Source organism: Neophocaena asiaeorientalis, unplaced genomic scaffold (assembly GCF_003031525.2).
Source record: "Neophocaena asiaeorientalis asiaeorientalis breed wild unplaced genomic scaffold, Neophocaena_asiaeorientalis_V1.1 scaffold134, whole genome shotgun sequence".
Lineage (NCBI taxonomy): Eukaryota > Metazoa > Chordata > Mammalia > Artiodactyla > Phocoenidae > Neophocaena > Neophocaena asiaeorientalis.
In genome coordinates, this window is record NW_020185339.1 from 8,587,649 (window position 1) to 8,601,215 (window position 13,567).

Consider the following 13,567-nt stretch of genomic DNA (forward strand, 5'->3'; position numbering starts at 1 on the left):
ATTGCAAATGACTCTAGCACCACCATCTTGGGAACAAATGTCTGCCAAATCACCACGTGTCCCGGATGTCTCAGAAGTCGCCCTTGTACAATTCAGGATATTGCAGCTGCCCCCATGATCAAGCTGCCCCAAACCACAAACTATACATGGGTGGATCAAAAATCTGGACTTACTTTGGTTAGGTGACAGAAATAAGCTTTACAGCTGCCAAAACCAGACAACAGACCTCCTATATCAGCTATTTTGCAATCTGTTTCACTCTCACATGTCGACAGGAGCGCATGGAGAATGGAGGCGTTTGGACACTACAGCACCACTGGCAAAAGTCATGGAATACCCCTGGGAATTACAGCTTCCATTCTAACCTTGTCTGTAAACCACTCTAGTCTTTTTATTTTATGTGACAACCAAATGTATAAAGGGTTCACTGACTAAATGGTCAGGACCGTGTGGATTTGGATACCAATCTCCTTCTGTCACCAAATACTCCACCCTAAATGCCAGCCAAATTACAAACATGAGTTCCTTTGTTCATAAAGTTGTGCCACATAAACATGCTTGCCGAGAAATCACAGGCAATCTGCTGCGTATCCCAGTCCCAATGTCTTTTCAGCACTGAGGGTCTTATTGCCAAGCTTTAAAGATTATGAATTGGAAAAAGGAATCTCTCTGCAGTAATGGAAGAAGAGTTCAATATTGCTATGCAATCCTGAAAATACTCCAATCATAAGTTAATAGCTTAGGGCTTCCCTGGTGGCGCAGTGGTTGAGAGTCCGCCTGCCAAGCTTTAAAGATTATGAATTGGAAAAAGGAATCTCTCTGTAGTAATGGAAGAAGAGTTCAATATTGCTATGCAAACCCTGAAAATACTCCAATCAGAAGTTAATAGCTTAGGGCTTCCCTGGTGGCACAGTGGTTGAGAGTCCGCCTGCAGACATATGTATATGTATAACTGATTCACTTTGTTATAAAGCAGAAACTAACACACCACTGTAAAGCAATTATACTCCAATAAAGATGAAAAAAAAAAGTAAAGAAACATTACAGAAACCTAAGGTGGAATTATTGTTGCCACTAAGGTAAGATAGAAGGCCCACTCCAAGAAGGGGCTATCACCATAGATAACTGTAGTATAATATAAACTATGTGTGGTAGACAGGAAAGAACCCGGCAAGGCCTGGTGGGTCAAAGTCTTCTTTGAGTCCCACTATCTCTAGATGTCCCAGCAAACACTTGTCTACCAAGCATTAACTCTTTTCATCTTCTTGTGGATTATCTTACTTCCGCTAGAAGTCCCAAACCTCCACCTCCTTTCTCCTTGGTCCAGAAGGACATATATACCTCATCTTGCCTTACTACCTTTGTAATTTCTCATGCTTATGTGAATTCCCCATATGTACATGTTAAACTTGATTTTCTCCTCTTAATCTGCTTTTTGCCATTTTAGTTATATGACCAGCCAAAAAGAATCAAGAGGGGAAGGGGGTAACTTTCCCCTCCCCACAGATGCATGTGTGTAATATATGTGTGTGGAAGGGGGTGACAGAGTGTGCCCATGAGAAAGAGGGGGGCAGAGAGAGAAGAGTACAAAGAATACTGGTCTCAATTTCAGATTTCAGTTTAAGCTCTGTTGCTAACTAGCTGTAAAACCTCGGATGAATTATCCAACTCTCTAACCCTCAGCAGCCTGTTCACTGAATGAGACTAAGAGGACCTTTTCTGTTATACCTTCTTAATCAGAGAGGGTTTGGGAGGATCAAATGAACTAGCTAACATATTAATTCAACACAACTAAATTCCTGCTCTGTGTATTCAAGTTAGTAATACAAGATGAAAACATAGTCACTGCCTTCAACAAGCCCACAGTGGTAAGAGCTGTGAGCTGGTGGTGACAAAGACGGGGAGAGCTGAAGACCAGGGCAGAGGAGAACAAGGGCTAAGAACTCACAGGTGAGGATGCTTAACCCATTCTGGGAAAAGTAGAGATGGCTTCCTACATATAGCAGTGAGGTCTTCACTGAGCTGGGTTGGTGTTGATCAAATGAAAAAGGGACGGAGAGATGAAGGAAATTGGGGGGATAGGAACTGGATTTCTAGTTGTGAAGTTGGAAACATGATGTCACGGCAAGAATAGAGAAGAGCCAGTTCACACTCTCTCTATGAAGATGACTTCAAGTATTGCTTATGTCTGGTAGGAAACATGGTACCTGGCCTCATGGAGACATGATGTCATGGCAAGAATAGAGAAGAGCCAGTTCACACTCTATGAAGATGACTTCAAGTATTGCTTATGTCTGGTAGGAAACATGGTACCTGGCCTCATGGAATCTAGAATCCAAATGGTGCTTTTATGCCCATCAGGAAGAGCAGTAAGACTCAGATTAAGGAGGACTTCTGGATTCTGCCAGTGATTTGGATTTTATCACAAAGCTGCTGGGAAGTTACAGGAGAGATTTTTAGCTATAGGGCTATTGGTGGGGTGTAATCTGGTTTTAGAAAACATCAGTGTTTTAGAAAATCAAGAGATACGGAGAATGGAATGGGGTAGGGGAGGTATTAATATCTAATGGCAACTCTTAAAAAATAAAGAAACATTACAGAAACCTAAGGTGGAATTATTGTTGCCACACACATGCACAAAAAATCACCTCACAAGGTACTCATATATTATAATTTCAATATGTCCAGGCTGCCTAATTTATACCAGCATTCCTTTCCATTATATTGACCTAGGGTAAGCATCTCCTTGTGTGGGGTTCAGAGGCAACCTTTTGATCAAGGGAGTGACAATCAACAGTCAGACCTTCCTCCAGCTTGAGTTGGTAACCAGGTCTGAAGCCTGCTTTCCATCTTGTTCTGGGTCTCTGAACTAGATTGCCTGGGTTTTGAACACAAGAACAAGAGAGGTGAGAACTTGCAAGCAAGGAAATTCAGTGATGTTTTGTGGTTGCTTGAGCAAACCACATTGTACATGTACAACTCCCAAGAATGAGCAATATTATCTTGGTGATGAAATAAACTAATTACTTTTCTCTAATTTCCAAAAATAAGCAAAATGGAGCCTGCTATTACTGAGACCATTTTTTACATGATAATGCAGAGCATTTAGCTCCTCAAAGGTACAACCCTCAAACTTCTTAATTCATACTACATTCCCACAACAAAAGCCCAAAGAAGTCATTTGCTCAGAACAGGAACTTTTGCTGTTTCAACAGGCTCACAACTTTGCCAAGTCTTTCCTTTTCTTATCTTGGGTCTTCACCATGATCTCCTTGAAAAGTATGCGTGTGTTAAGAAAGATATGTTTTCAGGGTTTCTCTCTGAATAGTGGCACTTTTTTATTCCTTTCTGTGTTGTTTACATTTTTTGTTTTTTAACAATAAGCATATACTATCTTTTATAATTAGAAAATAAGCTGAAATTTTTATTTCAGAGAACCATGGGATCTGTGTAATTGTTAAAAAAAGAAACCACAGGCCCAAAATGGAGTCACTTATGTTGAGCTCACGAAGACTTAATACCTAACCTAACTGCAGTTAGAACCTCCCCCAGAAATGTACTCTTAATTGCTCAGTCTGGAATTTTCTAGTCAGTGCCAATGAGGTCATCTGCCACATAGCCCCTTTTCCATCAGCCAAAAGAAGATGAGCTTTCCATTTTGTACAGCTCCTCTGAGCTTCTGTTAGATGGGTTGCTGCCCAATTCATGAATTCTCGGATTAAGCCAGTTAGACCTTCACATTTACTCAGTTGAATTTTTGTTACTTAACAGATTTGGTGGCAGTGACAGTGGGATCCAAAGTTATCTTCTGATGGCATTTAGGGACAAAGAGAAACACAGGTGTGGTACCCCATACAACCTTTGAGTTCACTGTCTTTCCTGTTATTTTCGAGGGCCACTGGTAAGTTCCTTTTGGTTTTAAGCTCCACTCTCTTTTGTATGGAGCTCCCCATCTAACTGGCTTTCTGCAATTCCCTATTTGGTTGGAAACTCTGACCTTGGTTTTGTCTCCCAATCCCCAGATTCCATGGTGGTTACTGGCCAGAGGTGACTGGGTCCAACTTAAAAACCAAACTGAGTCTGAGGTTGGACTGGGTCCCACTTGAACTGGACTAAGTCCAGCAAAGTCTAGTTGATAATGGGAGAAACTTGAGAGTCACAAAAAGCTGCAAAAATGCTTGGCATGCATTGAGTATTTAAGAACTGTTACAGCACTCACCACTTAACCTGAAAACTCCCGTGGTTAGGGTAAGTTGGTCACAGAATGGGTTAGATTGACACTAGGTCACCCGCCAACCTCTAAAAAATGTCTGTGAGAGAAGGTACACTGTGAAACATCACACAATTTCCAACTCAGCAGCACACTTTTTAGATGTTAGTTTGATGCTGAGAGACCCAAAAGTTTAACTAAGTAAATCAAAAATGGGTTCCTTAAAATCCAAAGAGTTAAGTGCACTACCTTACGGCACACCTACCTATTTTATAGGTAAGAACTATTTGTCGTGGAAGCTCCAAGAATTTGGCTTGGTAACCATGAGGTTGGGGGTCAAAGTTTGGCGGCTGGACAGAGATGTGGGTTAATCTCCATTTTCAGCCCAGGTCCTACCAAATTGCTGCCAGCTCTTGGGGAGTTACAACGGCCACGACAGACCATTCAGATTAGACAAGATCATTTAAAAAGTGCACTTAAAAGTAAGGGTTCCCAAATTAAGCAAGCAGAATGGGATACCTATTTTAATTAGTACACAGAGGAATCCAAAAGGCTTCAAAATTCCAAAATAGCTTCATAGGGGGAAAAAAAAAGATTGTTGCAGAAGACAAATGAAGATTTAAAGACAGGAGATCATAAGTAAAAGCTCACCAAACCATTAGCTTTACAGGTACAACAGCTTCAGGGCCAAGCACCTAAAATACCTGGTCCCCCCACAGGGCACATTCCTAGGAGCCCTGTCATTAAAACACTGGCCTAGGGACTGTTGTTTTAGTTGTAATCAACTGGGACACTAGAAAAGAGGTTGCCCTTCAAGGGCCTATGATGATTTGTCAACATCAATTCAAATGCCTTCATAATCCACCCCTAAAGGTATGCCCCCTTATAGGCCCCTTCCAGAACTGATGGGACTCCAAGACTCCAAAGGATTCCCTGGGAAAGTGCTATGCTATTTTCTTCAATAGCCAAGGGAAGTTAAAATTTAAATGAATAAGAAACCAGTCTGCAGAGGGGATTCCTGGAAAAATTGGCAGAAGCCAGTTGAAGGGTGAGAATTCTTACCACAATCTCCTGAATCTCTGTCATGCTCAGCTGAGAGAGAAAAGTAAAATTTCACGTTGTCCCTTTCTTTCCAAATCCAGACCTATTGGTTATTGATGCTTCCTCTCCCAGGGACAACTGTTGCATTCTTTCTTGTCTAGTTTTGTGTCCTAAGAGCCTGGCTTGGCGTTCTGCCTGCCTGGGACAAGCAGGCTATGGGTTCTCTAGCTATCTATGGGAGTGCCTCTAGATCTTGGGAAGGGGGTAACTTGCACACTAAGATGCCTTTTGGGTCCGTGGAGTTATTTAATACCTGCCAGAAATATTTATTGTCTGTTCCAGCTGAAACCTGGCAAGATATTTGAAAACATTTAATAACTTTATTTTTATTTAACATCTTCATTGGAGTATAATTGTTTTACAATGTTGTGCTAGTTTCTGTTGTATAACAAAGTGAATCAGCTGTATGCAAATGTATATCCCCATATCCCCTCCCTCTTGCGCCTCCCTCCCACCCTCCTTATCCCACTCCTCTCCGTGGTGGAAAAGCACCGAGCTGATCTCCCTGTGCTATGCAGTTTCTTCCCACTGGCTATCTATCTTACATTTGATAGAGTATATATGTCAATGTTACTCTCACTTCGTCCCAGCTTACCCTTCCCCCTCCCCGTGTCCTCAAGTCCATTCTCTAGGAGTCTGCCTTTATTCCTCTCCTGCCCCTAAGTTCATCAGAACCCTTTTTTTTTTTAGATTCCATATATATGTGTTAGCATACGGTATTTGTTTTTCTCTGAAGGGATTTAATAACTTTATGATCAGAAATTTGGCCAAATTGGAAACTGATATTCAGAGCCTAAAGGGATTTTTTTTTAAGCCTCCTCCTGTAAGCTAAAGTGAAACCACGTCCCCAGAGAGAAAGAAGACCTATTTAAAACCCTCATAAAAGGATTTTGGGTGGATCAACCTGTGGTGTCATTTAAGTTACAACCCAATTGCTTAAAGACAGTTGCTCTTAATTCCTTATCTCTAAACTCCTTGTAAAACTAGAAATGCAGTTTTGGAGACAGTTCAAAGTTCACTTATTCCTTTACCAATCCCAAAGTAAATATTAGCCTTGGGAAACCAAAGTCCTTCTTGGAGGAACTTGCATTCCTTCCCTGTGCTTTGAGATATAAATATTCTATAAACTTAAAGGAAGTAATTCTTGTTAGAAGGAAAACAAAAGGGGAAAAGGTAATTTGAAACTTGGGCAAAGAGAAAAATCTTTTAATTGCTTCTCCACAGATATATATTGAAAGGCTTTAACCAAGTAAACTTAACTTACTCCATCTACCAGAAAAACTTAGATTCAACTTTTATAACTAATGAGCTTTACATGATTGTACCTATCTCATGGCTGAAATTTCAGAACAAGTCTATAAGGTCTCTGCATCTGTCTGTATGTTCATGTGTGTTTATATAGATAGATGTGAGATATACATCTAACACTGGATGGTATTGCTAAGATTAATTTATAGAAGAGCTCTAATTGGCTTAAAAAGCACTTATATAAATTAACAGAAACTAAGCTAACGTGATCTAGGATTACATTGTGTTTATATAGGTATATAAGTATTTTGGAAATTATGTGAAATTCCTGAAAATCTGATATGTCCTGATATAATATTATCAGTCCTAATGCCAGTTATCATCTATTGGGCTGCATCCCTCAGGTCTGCAAGTCCTGTACTTGCCCAGCCTCAAGATCAAAGAAAGAGCTCAGAGATGTTACCCAGTCCAAGCTTGTACTGCTCACCCTCTGGCCAGCTAATAAATCAAGAGACAAGTTGTCTAAGTGCCCATCACCGGATGAACGGATAAAGAAGATGTGGCACATATATACAATGGAATATTACTCAGCCATAAAAAGAAACGAAATTGAGCTGTTTGTAATGAGGTGGATAGACTTAGAGTCTGTCATACAGTGAAGTAAGTCAGAAAGAGAAAGACAAATTCCGTATGCTAACACATATATATGGAATTTAAGAAAATGTCATGAAGAACCTAGGGGTAAGACAGGAATAAAGACACAGACCTACTAGAGAACGGACTTGAGGATATGGGGAGGGGGAAGGGTGAGCTGTGACAAAGCAAAGAGAGAGGCATGGACATACATACACTACCAAACGTAAGGCAGATAGCTAGTGGGAAGCAGAGTTGTTGGGCTTCACTGGTGGTGCAGTGGTTGAGAGTTCACCTGCTGATGCAAGGGACACGGGTTCGTGCCCCGGCCTGGGAAGATGCCGCGGAGCGGCTGGGCCCATGAGCCATGGCCGAGCCTGCGCACCACCAGACCAAGATGTTGGGCTCGTGTCCCAAAGAACCATCTTGCCTGAGTTAAAATTCAGGCTTCTTTTATACTAAAAGTGGAGGGAGTGAAGACCAGCATTTCCTGGTTCCCATCAGCCTCTGGGGGGGTTGTGTTAATTTCTTCCCTCTGGCTGTCATTCACAGGTGGGCCTGGTCAGGATGTTTTCTGTGAGCTAAACAAAGGTATTTTAGCTTAATGCTCATTACCTGGGAGGCAGAGTTCCCCGGGAGATGGACCCTTATGTATAACTTAGGCTGACGGGCAACATCCCTTTAGCGATTAACTTGAAATACAAAAGGTTCTTCCCTATTACAGTACCCTGTCAATATCCCTTCCACAGTCTTGTGGGGAAAGGGATGAAGACTTCCCTGGCTTTCTGCTGAATGGAGGTGATGAATATTCCTTAGAATCTTTAGTCAGGCCTCTTTTTTTTTTTTTTGCAATACGCTGGCCTCTCCCATTGAGGAGCACAGGCTCCGGACACGCAGGCCCAGAGGCCATGGCTCACGGGCCCAGCCGCTTCACCGCATGTGGGATCCTCCCGGACCGGGGCACGAACCCGTGTCCCCTGCATCGGCAGGTGGACTCTCAACCTCTGCGCCACCAGGGAAGCCCTAGTCAGGCCTCTTGCATCTGCAACTATTTGAACCTGATGAAACCCCTTAGCACTTTGTTGTCTAATTTGTAATTGAACTTGGAGGTTTTGTTCCAGTTCCCAATACATATAATAAATTCCCGCGCTGTTTATTTGGACATAAATAGGTAGGTTGACTCTTCTCCAGCTACAATGAAACTACCATCTACTTCAGCTGGATAGGCAGACCTGTTGGGGGCAAACTCACGAAGAGATTAGTATACCCAAAGTTTTAATGTAATTGGCAACTGCTGGGTCTCTTAAAGCATTTATAGATTCTCTCGCCTGGGCAGACACCTGGAAATGGCCTACCATACAATATTTCAAAGGGGCTTAATTTAAACCTGCTTCTGGGTGCCACCGATCTGTATCAGGGCGACTGGCAAGGCCTTATCCCAAGTTAAATTAGTCTCGACATATTTTAGAGATGTTCCTTTTTAAAAGTATGATTCACTTTCTTGGTTTTTCCTGTTGACTGTGGTCTGCAGGATGAAAGTAATTTTAATGCCTCAACCCAAATCCGGGGATAATTTCCCTTAGGAGTGCTTTAACCACTTCAGAGACTTCTGTCCAGGTGGGATATGCTTCCATCCATCCTGAAAAAGTATCCATAAACACTAGCAGGTTATCAGGAATTTCCTGCAGTTCAGGGTATTTGAGTAAAGTCTATTTTCCCGTCCTCGGTGTGGCAGGTTCCTGTTTTGAGTCCCCATCTAGGGAGGTCTGACGGCAGTCTTTTTATTATTTTTAGACTGTGATGTCAAGCTGTTCTGGTGGAAAGCTTCAGGGTGAGGTCCATCAGAAAGTTAATCAGCTCATTCCCCACTGTCAATTTTTAAATGGGGCTCCTGTGGGGAATTAGACGCCTCAAGTCCAAGGGAGCCCCTGGGCTTCTTTGTTCATCATGTTCCTCTCTTTCTACTATGAGAAAGTCTTTTACTGTTTTTCTTATGTTTTGGCCTAGGGCAATCTGTTTTCCAATGTTCTTTCTGCTTACAGGAAGCACATGTTTCTTCTGGAATAGTGGCTTACCTCTCTTCAAGAAACTAGCCTTCTGGGAATCCAATACTGCTGCCAAAAAAGTGGCGTTTTGTTTGCATCTTCTTTCTTCTGTTCACCCTGCTGAACACTTTAAAAGCAACATCCACCAATTGAGAAGGATTTATTCCAAATGCACCATCTAATTCTTGCAATTTCTCCTGGTATCTGAAGCACTTTGCCCTCCCCGCGCCCCCCCAAAAGGGGCAAGTTTACCATTCTTTTATTTTCAGGGGCCTCACAATCTGCATTAAGATGATGTCAGTAGGCCTGATAAATCCTTTCCAAAAACTCAGGTCTTCATTTGTGTTTTTGCTGAGTTTCTTGAATTTTGTTCAAACTCTTTTGCTTTGGTTCCCTCTTTCAAAGCCCTGCCAAGATGCACTAATAAGTAGTGCTCTAATAAGGGCATTCTTCCCTCATTGGGGCTCCAAGTTGGCTCAGCTGTGGGTGCTGTCAGTTGGCCTTCAGGTGTAGAGGACCCTCCCTATAAATGAGTGTTGCAATCTTTCCAGTTAAACAAGTCTGAGAAACCCAGCTGGCTGGTCATTTGCATTTAGCCCTCATGTAAGATAACAGAATGGAAAGTGCCTTGCCCTGGGGGTGGCTCCTGGCTCAAACTGGGTGCCCTGTTGGGTCTTAGATGGCGATACCTGGCCATGTCCCTGTGCCCCAGAAACTAAACACGGGATTTTTTTCTTTTTTTAAGTTTACTGAAGTATTGTTGATTTACAATTTTGTGTTAATTTCTGCTGTACATCTAAGTGATTCAGTTATGTATAACTTTTTTCATATTCTTTTCCATTATGGTTAATTGCAGGATATTGACTGTTGTTCCCTTTGCTATACAGTAGGACCCTGTTTATCCTTTCTATATAGGATAGTTTGCATCTGCTAATCTCAAACTCCAAATCTATCCCTCCTCCACACCCCCTCCCTTGGCAACTACAAGTCAGTTCTCTATGTCAACACAGGATTTTCTAATTGATCCTTAGAAGGGGGGAAGTCATGAGCTCAGTCAGTGGAGTTAGGTTTGAAGCAACATATTCTCACTCTCATTCCCTTCCTTTTATTTTCCCTGATGTAATAGCACAAATACTTGAACATAAAGGATTTCATCATTCTTCCCCGCTTCTGTACAAAATTGCTATAGTCATTCAAAAGCCACTGTAAAACTATAAATAGCAGTTGATCATCTCTAACCATTAAAGGGATGCCTTTTTGCTTTGGCATCAACCAGCCAGGATTACAATGCAATTGAAAAGAAAATTGGTTACTGCTGTGACACACAGTTTAAGATAATTACTAAAAGTATTAGTGATATCATTTACCAGGATATTCCAGGACTTTAGAAGTTCCATATAATTTCCAGAATGCGTATATTAAGTGTTTACCCATGATATAATCTAAGACGTTTTATCACCATTTATTTGACAGTGCTTCCCACGTAATTTAACATACCAAGTAAGCCTAGTTAGTTTAATATTCCTCTCTCTGAGATTGAAAGAATCCAAATAATTTGAGGTGTTCCAGGGACCCTTTGGAAAATCTCAAAAGTTAACTAGAGGTCAAGTGAGCTTCATTTACAATTTGATCTTTGGGAAGCTTGTCAAAAATATCAAAAATTTTAACCAGTGATAATAAAAGATCTCAATGGCAAATACAGATCACTTAAAGAAACTCAGTTACCGTTAAGTTCAATATTTCAAGAAACCTTTGTCCTCTCAGAGAACCAAATTCAGGTTTTGTACCACTTTACCTTTAAAATTCTATTTCTTAAGTTCAGTATTACCTTAGCCAATCCTGACAATGCACAAAACTCTTTCAGCGTTCCTCCTCCACAAGCGTTCCACAACTTTCTGTATCCTTATTCATCTGTTCCTTTCTTTTCCATTTAGAAACAACCAGCTCTAGGACAGAACCGCCTTTTTCCCTTTAACAAAATGTATTGTCAGGCTGAAACCATACACGTCAGACTGGAACTTGAACCCAGACTGGAACTTGAACCCAAGCGGCCAGGACTCGAATCCAGCCAAAACCCACAGTCTTCCAACTGAGATCACACACCTGGTTTCAGGACTTAATGAAACATCAGGTTCTTGATGTCTCATCGCAAAAAGAATTCAGTGAGAAACAAAGTGATAGGTAAGAAGTGGATTTATTTAGAGAGAAACACAGACAGAGTGTGGGCCACCACAGAAGGGGAGAAAGGCACCAGGGTATGGAGTTGTCAGTTTTTATAGGGGTGGGTAATTTCATAGGCTAATGTGCGGGAGGAATATTCCAGCTATTTTGGGGAAGGGGTGGGGATTTCCAGAAATTGGGCCACCGCTCACTTTTTGACCTTTAGGGTCAGGCTTAGAACTGTCATGGTGCCTGTGGGTATATCATTTAGCTCGCTGATGTGTTACAATGAGCTAAACTGAGGCTCAAGGTCTCATGGAAGTCAACTTGTCCGCCATCTTGGACCCATTTGTTTCTAATCAGTTTATGTCATGTTCTCGGGCTATGTCATTCTTCCAAAGGTTGTGCTCTGTCCTCTTCCCTCCTGCTTCAATTCCTCATTCCTTCTTTGCTGAAGACAAACATCCTACATTTTTTCACACTGAAATGTTTCCCTTATAATTCTTAACCTTAAAACCTTAATCTCTAGTGAAAACCAAGATGCAAGTAATTGTAAACTGTCATACCAGCATTTCCTGATTGATAAACTTATGTTCTAATATTTTGTCCTATTTGAAATGACCCAGATAGTCAATGAATTCTTTTAACTTAAAGTTACAAAAATCTGGAGAGACTATTATACATAGACATTCCCAAAACATAATTATTCCTAGAGTTCACCTAAAACTTTTACCTCATTTACCTCTAAAAGTATTATACTTAATGTTGATAACCCTAAAGATAGGTCTGTATTAATCAAACCAACAAGCTCAAGCTAACTTTAATACTAGATATTAATTCAATACCGAATATTTCCTAGATCACATGAACCCAAAATTTATTCTGGCCAGTTTTATATTTTGAGCATTTATATAAGCACTTAATTTCCTTTAAGTCAATCAAGCAGAGCTCTTTTACAAATTAATATCGGTAATGCCACACATCTATAACACACCTACAAACACAGACCTCATAGCTCCCATTCCAAAATTTCAGCCATGAATCAGATACAAAATTTCAGCCATGAATCAGATACAACAATGTAAAACTCAGTTACAAAATAGATTGGATTCAAATTGGGTTTCTGGCAGATGAGAAATCAAGCTCACCTGTTTAGATGGCTAAGCCCTTTTTACTAATATTTATGGAAAAGACAAGTCTATTTCTATTTGTAGCTTTTGCTGATTTTAGGAACCAAGTGGAAACTTTTTCTTCCTGGAAATGTCCCACTCTTCAACAAGGAAAGGTGGGGGTTTTTTTCCTGTTCTTTTCCTCCATTTGACATCAGTAAAAGTTTTAAATATCACAAAGCTGATTTGGGTGTGAGGCAGGAGACAGATGGGCCCTCGGGGCAAATAGATTTCGATACTCCCAGACCAGAATAACAGGACAATTGAGAGCGGAAGCTGGGCCCTGCCCAGATAGAAGATAAGAGACCACATATTCTTCATTTTCAAAGTCAGGAGACCTCCCCGACTACACATGTGCAGAAAGGCTCCCTGGAGGTCAAAAGGGGAGTGATGCCAAGTTGCCCGAACCTACCCTTAGGCCTCTTCGGTAGAATCCATCTTGGCTAAGAGCTGCGCGTGCACACATGGGAAAATCCTGAGCTATACCAAATACAGACTTTGAACCAGGCAAATCAAAATGATTGGCCAAAGGAAACCTGGAAGAAATGCCCCATAAAAGTGATTCAAATTGCCATGAGGGAGGGTGCGATTCTGAGCCCGCCCGTGTGTCTATCCACATGTACTGTACTTCTTTTTTCTCCTAATAAATACTTTATTTGTTTCACTACTTTCCGTCTTTGTGGGAATTCTTTTTCTTTAAAGCGATAGGGCCAGGGCCTTGTCACTGACCCCTGGTCTAGTGGCTAGGATTTGGTACTCTCATTGCTGTGTCCCGACCTCAATCACTGGCCGGGAACCGAAACCCTGCTTCAAGCCTCTGCAGGCCGAGGCCACCCAAGATCAGGTGTAAATGGAGAAACAGTACTAAACAAAATGAAAAACGCAAAGGGCAAACAGAAAATCCTAAATAAACCCTCAAGTTTGGTCGTGGGGTTTTACACATACCAATGACACAGGAGACCATAAACAACGTAATTAACACAGCAACAGTAGCAGTACAT

The 13,567-nt window shown here is 41.3% G+C and overlaps 1 protein-coding gene across 2 annotated transcripts in view; it reads right to left on the minus strand.

Annotated features, from left to right (window-relative positions):
• The window catches only part of GLIPR1 (GLI pathogenesis related 1), a 33,310-nt gene extending 22,155 nt beyond the window's left edge, over nucleotides 1–11,155 (minus strand). Inside the window, exon 1 of one of the 2 annotated variants that reach the window (XM_024736504.1) lies at nucleotides 11,066–11,155. The gene's annotated coding sequence lies outside the window, so the exon portion shown is untranslated. The remainder of the gene's footprint in view (nucleotides 1–11,065) is intronic. The other variant, XM_024736503.1, reaches the window with a different exon arrangement.
• Nucleotides 11,156–13,567: the final 2,412 nt, after the last annotated feature.